At 43.6% G+C, this 7,866-nt stretch overlaps 1 protein-coding gene and 1 long non-coding RNA gene across 5 annotated transcripts in view; both read right to left on the bottom strand.

Moving 5' to 3' along the window:
• Positions 1–55: 55 nt before the first annotated feature.
• On the bottom strand, positions 56–3,454 carry LOC109490188. Its single transcript, XR_004625295.1, has 4 exons — positions 3,379–3,454; positions 2,853–2,904; positions 596–706; positions 56–377 (listed from the first exon to the last, which is right to left on the bottom strand). It is a non-coding gene; the product is annotated as an uncharacterized LOC109490188 (long non-coding RNA).
• Positions 3,455–7,475: 4,021 nt separating this feature from the next.
• MEIS2 (Meis homeobox 2) overlaps positions 7,476–7,866 on the bottom strand; it is a 203,493-nt gene continuing 203,102 nt past the window's right edge. For all 4 annotated transcript variants that reach the window (XM_002922967.4, XM_002922966.4, XM_011229581.3 and 1 more), the window contains one exon: positions 7,476–7,866. This exon is cut by the window's right edge and continues 1,024 nt beyond it. The gene's annotated coding sequence lies outside the window, so the exon portion shown is untranslated.

Genomic DNA, 7,866 nt, shown 5'->3' with positions numbered 1-7,866 from the left:
AACCCAGAGCAGAAAAGAATTTAGAGAAAGAAAATGTGTCCCTTTCTTAGTCATTTGATAGTTTATTCCCCCGAGGCCAAGTGAAGGTTGGGGTCCCTTCGTATTTTATTATCAGTTTTTTAATCATTTATTCATCTAAATGTTCAGCCTTGGCAAGCTATTCCCCTGCCGCGGGGTTTTGCTGCAGAACCGAGGTGGGGGTGGTGGAAGGGAGTCAGGGTGATGGGGGCGGGGGCGCAGAAAAACACGGTTGCTTCGCAGGGGGCTGACCCGCAGCGGTCTACTCCGCTCGCCAGCAGGGGGCGCTCTGATGTTATATGTGGACGAGACAGCCGAGTCGCTCAGAGCTTCGAGACCGGCTTTGCAGTTTCACGCAGCTGCAAAAGGAAGGGGAGGAGGGATTGTAGGTCCTAAACCCTCAACAGCTATTCCATTTGGGTTATTTACCCTCTGTTCGAAATGCACCTACACCTCACTTTCCCTACCCACCTCGCTTACTTGCAACCCCTCCCCACCAACCTCATTTCATCTGCATCTACGCAGCTCCTGTATAATCTCCCTCCCTGGCTTTGAAATATACATTAATGCAACTTACTAAATGCGACGATGAATAGTCAACATTTTTTTCGCCTGTTAGTTCCGCTGATCCAAGCAGGATTTATTTGCAGATCTCACATCCCGGAGCCATAATGCGTAATTTTTTTTCCTTAAATAAAATTGGTCAAATGTTGACAACCTTTAAGCCAATCTAACACTCAAGATTAGTGATGGGAAACTAATGAGAAAATATCAGATCGCCCGGCCTGAGGGCTGCCAATTAAATCTTCGCTGATTGAAAAATAAAAGCGGACTTGGGGTGTGAGCCCAGCTCAACTTCAACTATTAATTTAACATGTTGCCCGGGTCTGTGCCTTCTCTCCTCTCAACTGCTTCCCGTAACACAGCTTCCTCCTCTCATCCCTCAACCTAAAAGCCAAATGTTATTTCTCAGAATATTTCAAGAGGTCCAAATCAGGATGATCATTTCTTACACGGTAAATATTAGGCCTTTAAGCAATATGATTTAACTAATTAGAAAATTTACATCATTAAGTCTCAGGGAGAGAAAAAAGAGAAACAAATCTGCCAGTCATTTTAAAGGAGACAGGCACTATTGAAGTGTGAAGAAATCGGCTCTAATTCAAAAAGGCAATCGGGCAGAAAAAGCCCTCAACATTACCCTGCTAGTTATTAATCAGAAAGGGCTCTCTCCCCCCACCCTACCCCCTCCTCTCAGCATTGAGTTTAAGTTCGGTTTTTTTGCCAGTGGCCCATGTCATATTTATATTGAGGTTTTGTCTGCTAAAGGATTAAAACTTGAAAATGTTTCAATATGAAGAAAACAGAATCCTCAAAGGGAAAAATATTCGCAGGATCAGCTCTCATCGAGACAAGCAAACCTGTTGTGATAGGCAATTCTCACCCCTCCCTTTATTTTTTTTTTCCATTCTTTCATTTCTTTCCTTCCCATTAAGTTCCTATTTTGAAACCGGCTTGGTGAGAACTAGATAGTCTTTGTGTTCTGCTCCCCTCCCCCTCATTCTTGCACCCCCTCCTTCCTACAAAGCGAGAAACTTACACTGAAAGCTGAAAAGTACAAATACATTAACAAAGCCCCACTCACTTGATAAAAAGGCCAGAGTCTAGGCTTACACGTCAGGCATCTAAGCAAAGGGGGATCAGTTGGGTGGGGCTACAGACAAAAGATGATGAACTAGAAATTTCTATGTATAATATTTGATAGTGTGGTTAAAGGGGAAAAGGCAGGTAGGTGTGAATAATTTTAAAGTGTACTGTAGTGTTGGGCGGCTTTTTCTCCATTCCCCACTTCTTTATTCAGCTGAAAGCAGCAGCCTCATTATATCTAGGTGCCCCTTCCCATCATACTCTTACTCAAGCCTTTGGTACACCACACACATAGCCCTCTCCCCAGTCTTCACATTCCCAGCAAATTAACTGAAGGGGGAACTGCAAAGGAACTTTTTGAGCAGTTCTATTTGGAAACTCAGGCCCTTCCTGTCATCTTTGAGGACTTGTTCCTAAGCAGACACTAGGTTTAAAAAAAAAAATAGTAAGCCTTAGATATTCGATTTCCCTTCATTATTATTTCTTTTTAAATTACAAAGAGGTCCCAAAGGCTCATTTTTCTGCCTTAGCCTATTCTCCTCTTACTAGGTTCCATTCTAGCCTCATTTTCTTGTCTTCCTCTCTGCCTTGCATCCTGAAAGTTTCACTACCTTCCCACCAAATCTCCGGGCCTGGAATTCTCAAGTCTGGGCTTCTATGGGCCTAGAGTAGCTCCCCAATGTTAGTTCAATGCCATTCTCCACCTTACCAGATTTCAGCTTTGCAGGAGAGAGCAGTAGCAGACCTGGGCTATTAACACACCACAGTTAATTCTCTGCGGGAACTTTTACTAGGTGGGACGTGTGGAAGGAGAAAACATCTGTAAATAGTGAGCGCTCTTGAGGGTGGGGAATGAGTTCTGACATAGAGGTCAGAACACATGTAAAATATGGCAGAATTTGTGAAAGACTTCAGATTTAAATTTTGGCAAAATGAGAGGAAAGAGAAAGGGGGGATGCTGGAAAGAGTCTAGAATGCTCCCTCAAATGCTGCTGCTTTTCCGGCCGTCACAGAGCAGATGGGAGTGCTCCTCTTTGAGAAGGATTGGAGTAAAATGGACACTTCTGTCACTTTCAGGAGGCGGGACACAGAGAGGTGAAAATATACAAGACAATGGCCTCTGGCGCTGGAGGGCTCCCCTGGCGGGCTCCCCACCCTTTGCCCCGTCGTCTCGGAACACTCCTTACCTTTGTTGCTGGGATTTGATCTGACACACTGGATGTTCCTGGACTAGGTTCTCTGAGAGGAAAAAGACCACGAGAATCAACCGGTCTCCTGCATCTACTCCGAAGCCAAGAAGCATTACAATAAAATTTACAGCGCCTTTAACAACTCGCAAGTAAAGCATTAAAATTCTCTTAATTGAGAAAATATTGATTTTTAAGTCTAGAAAAGGCGAAATCGTAATTTAGCTGCAAACTTTCAGGTGAGAATACAGCGTAGCTTGTCTCCGTATTATGGATCCACCCTTTATACCCATGCAACATCACATCTTTAATTGTGTTACTTTATGAAGTGATAAAGACAAAAGATAACCCGACTTAAGCAAAGGCTAAACAAAAAAGAGAGAGAGAGAGGACCTGGAGTAATTTCCTTTTCCAGTTATTTATAAAAGAATTGTCTCTTTTTTTGAAGCAGAAAAAAAAAATGCCCAAAGGGGAGGAAAGAAATAAAAAGAACGGAAAACCACAAACCAGTCTAGAAGCAACTCACATTAGCAAATCCGTTGATATTCTTTAGCAAAGGAGGAATGAAGCCAACGCATTTTGAGAAAATGCATTCACGGGCAAAATTGCATCCTCCTTTAAACGAAAGAAACCTGGGTCTATTTTCTTACTTTACTCCCAGTCCTTTTTGGGGGAGGGGGGGCAGCATCTATTGGTGGATAGGAAAGGGAAAGAAAATCAGGCTTTCTATGTTATTTCTGTATCGGTTTTTGGTATTATAGAGGAGTAAAGAAGTTTTTGTGTGGTGGTTTTTCATTGATCAGTCACTCTGAGCTAATGTAATTATCCTCATCAATAGGAGGCTGCAGAGAGAATCATTATGTGGGTGACATTGATAAATGATCGCCCAGGAACGGCCCTCTCGCGGGCAACCCCCACATGTGACCCTCCCACACACACAATGTAGTCATAGAAACACCTAGAGAACCTCGAGCACGGCCGCGAAGGGGCAAGAGAGGGAAGAAAAGCCTCGGGGCGGCCGAGGTGGGGGTGGGGGCGATTGGGGGCTGCCAGTCCCCGCTCCAGACCAGTTCCAACGACAAAACAGCCAACCGCGGGGAGAGAGGGGGGCGTTGCGGGTGGGAGAATCCCCCTTCCCAGCAGCAAAGCCTCCCACAGTTGCTCACAACAAAGTGAAAATGCGCCCTCCAGACGGACCCATTCCTCCACACCTTTCCCCATGTGCGACCTCACTACCAACACCATCTGATGTTTGCCGAGACACACATTCAAATAGGTTTCTCCAAAGGAGTTAAATAATTAGGTTACAAAACCTGTAGGCATCTCATTCTCACGCGGGTTCCCCCTTTCAAAAAAAACCCCAAACAAACAGCAAACCAAACCCATCTGAACAAAGACAGCAGCTGGGTGACCCCCCCCAGCATTCCCCCCCCCCCGTTATTTACTGAGCAACCCCTTCCTTTCTCTACACTCGGTGCCTCTGATGATGAGATAATGGATTTTGCGATTCTTCCTGTCAAGGGAAAAATACCCACCGAACCCCATGTTTTCATCTTTTGACTGTTTTATGTAAGCCAATGGGAAAGTATTGAGAGCAGTAATTGATTCATAATGATCTATAAATCGATGTCGGAAAGCGGGGGTGGGGGTGGGAATGGAGGTGTATGAAAAGTAAGGGGGGTGATGCTGTTTATTTATTTCTAAAGCTTCAACTCAAGTAGCTTTGACACTGTTGGGGCTGGAGGGGAGGAGCTGTGGGGCTCCGCTGGGTCATCCATCATCGCTGTCACCCAGAGTCTGCCCCCAGGAGCCGTAGACGCAATCTCCCTTCTGTCTCTACACTGAAACTATTAATATTAAAACCTCCCTTCAAACACTGCCCCGACGGTCTCCATTCCCATCGCAGTCTGACCGGCCTCCCCAGCAGACCTGCGTGTCTCCCTCCCCGGAGGGAGCTCGACGACGCGTGCGACACCCTGAGTTGACTGCTGCGACTGTGAGGTGCCCCTTCCCCCCCCCCAATCAATTGGAAGCACGTTGGTCTCTAACATCACGCAAAGGGAAGGCCAGGGCAGAGCAGGGGGCAGCCGACTCCGGAGGAGGGGAGCCTGCCCACGCCCGCTGCCCTTGCCCGCGGCTCAGCCTCCTCCCCGCCTCGGGGCGCTCGCGCGTCCGCACCAACCCTGCTCCGTGGGCGGCGGCCCGCGGCGATTGCGAAGCGAGGGCCCCTCGGCACCACCAGACACCGGCCCCTTCTAACACAGTGGCAACTTGCAGCAGAGGTCCAGGCTCCTTATCAAATTGCTGGCCTGCAAGACTAATGGGGAACTTGTGGGGATCCCAGTCTAGTCCCTTTGAAGGAAGGTCCCTCCTCTGACAGCTGTTAGAGATATTAGCCACATTTCCCTTCCCAAACCTGCTCCGGGTTAACAGGCCCACGGGGGCGGGAAGGGCGAGGAGGCCTGGAGGGTCCTGATGGGCTCTTCTCTGCCAGTCTAACTAGGGTGAGCTGCGGGGGGGGGGGGGGGNGGGGGGGGGGGGGGGGGGGGCCGGCGCAGACCTGGGAAGTGCTGACCTGGGTGGTGGGAGGGAGAAGGGGTGGATGGAAGACACAGACTTTCCTGGTCTTTTCTTTTTCCGTTTAAATGTGGCTTCTTGCTCAATTCCCAACCCTTAACAGATGGCGACTGCAGTTCTCTCAGAATTTCTTAAAGAAAGGGAAACCTTTGGAATTTATTTCTGCTTTTGCTTTTCCATATAAATAAAGTGTTTTTATGTTACTCTTGTTTTGGAGAACATAAGCAATTTTATTCAGACTACAGTATTTCCTTTAACACTATATGGTTGTCAAAACACCATTCCCAGTTTCTTTGCTTTTGACAGCTGAGTCTTTCTTAAATATACCCAAATCGGAACTCTTTATACTAAATAGTAAGCCCGAGATAGGAGCAAATGCCTTCTGAGGTGGTATAAAAAAAGCATTATAAAAATTGGACAACCCTACTACCTCTTGGTCTTAGCATATGGGGGGAGGGCAAGAAAATGCGAAGGAACACTATTACAATTATTCATCTCCAAATATTGAAGGTTAAGGTTAACACAATTTGTTTAAGGAGCTAAGCCCGAGATGATTTTATTCATTAAAACCAAGGGTAGAGAGCTTTGGGATCTCCACTTTGGTGAAATAACCTAATAATAATTTCATTAAACATGAAGTATTACCAAGTAAACTCACAGCACGTACTTTACTGAGAGGGAAGGAAGAAAACTTTTCCAAACGTGTTTTTTTTTTTTTCCCAGCAGATGTGAGTTAATTTGTAAATGCAGAACTTCACCTAAAAGCATTTAAGGTAAAAATACACAAATATTTAAATTTTGCAAAAAGACTCCACTTGCTCTGGGGTAACAAAAGTGAGAGGGAAGCTTTTTTCCAAGCGGCAGAGAGTTTCACCATTAACAATCAACAATCAGTTTGTGTCAGAAGTGTTATTTCCACATTGAAAAAGCAGCCTATCAATTAAGCTGATAAATGTGTTTATAAAAAATCTACCTAGCTAAAAATAATACAAAACAATAGAAATTTATTTCCTTGTTTCTTTATATACAACTTCCATTAACGTTTTCTGCAATGGGAAGATGGCAGAACTCCAAGTAAGATACAAACTTGGGTTTTTGAAGTGGTGAACTATTTCCCTATCAAGCTGACATCACAGAACTAGTTTTATGATATTATCTCTTCGACACATAGGATTAAAAATGTAGGTGTTTCAAAATTTCAGGAATAGTATATTTTAAAAATTGAGGGGGCATGCAAATACCTCACACTTTTTTTTTCCACTTTGCACACTTTATCAAGCATTGTACAGTACCAGTGAGCCAGTAGCACAGATTTCTAGGAATGTTGTGTGATACTTTGAAAATGGCATTATACTGCCTGTTTTGCTGTTGTTTTAGAAGAAAAATTTGCATTTAGTCACCCAACTCATCACACTAGCATGTCTGCACGTGGAGGTGTCTAAAAAGACATCATAATAAAATTTATATTAAATATTAATGATTAAGTAATCTTTTCAGCTCAGGATTTCAAACTCCATAAAAGTTGTTTACTCATCTATGAACATCTATATGTAAATTTTAATTTACATATTCAACAGTATTTTAGTAAGTAAGACAGAAAAAACACAGGCAGATGAATTATCTTTGAGCACAGACGTTAGTTATTTCTTATGATGTAAAATTAACCCTGAAAAAGCCCTTTATTCTGGCAGAGGACGAACATGAAAAGCTTTATCTGAAAGTATTTTTCTCAGCATCATGCATCTAAAAAGGTTAGGCATATTGAATTAAGGTAATCTTTCAACCTGGCTCACACACACACACACACACACAAACACACACACAAACACACACACACCCCTTCATACCTTTAGAAGTTTTCTGCTGGTGAGATTTATAAGCCAAATATACACTAACTGCCACAGAAAGTTACCTTAAAAATTGTTGGTAAGTTTTAAATATGGCCGACTTCCGGGGGGCAAAACCACCACTTGTTACACCATATACATAGTAGGCGCTGTGCAACCTTGCCTTAAAACTATGAAAAACACAAAAGCCTAACAAAAAATCAAAAATGAAATATTTATTACCGCATTTTGTGACTTAACACTTTTTTTTAACATAACGTCACAGTCCTCATACAAGTATTTTAATGTAAATTTGACAAAGCTTAAAGGTAACAGCATTTTCTTCTAGTGAGGAACACGTGCTGAGAAAAGAATTCATGGACATACAATACCAATTCCACAGCAGATCTGATACTAGCAAAAACATTCTTTTTTTTTTCAATTGAGGTAAACACATAGAATATCTAACATGAAACAATTAATAGACCGAACTCTGTACGAAGTTTGTTACAGTATCCTCTTGCTCCTTTTTATCCCCCAAGCTTTGAGTTTCTGATAAAGTCCTAGTTGTGGTGCTAGGACCATTAATAACTTTGTGTTGAGGAAAGCTG

This window comes from Ailuropoda melanoleuca, chromosome 5 (genome assembly GCF_002007445.2).
Source record: "Ailuropoda melanoleuca isolate Jingjing chromosome 5, ASM200744v2, whole genome shotgun sequence".
Lineage (NCBI taxonomy): Eukaryota > Metazoa > Chordata > Mammalia > Carnivora > Ursidae > Ailuropoda > Ailuropoda melanoleuca.
Note: the sequence above shows the minus strand (reverse complement) of the source record. Positions and strands in the feature narration are given on the sequence as shown.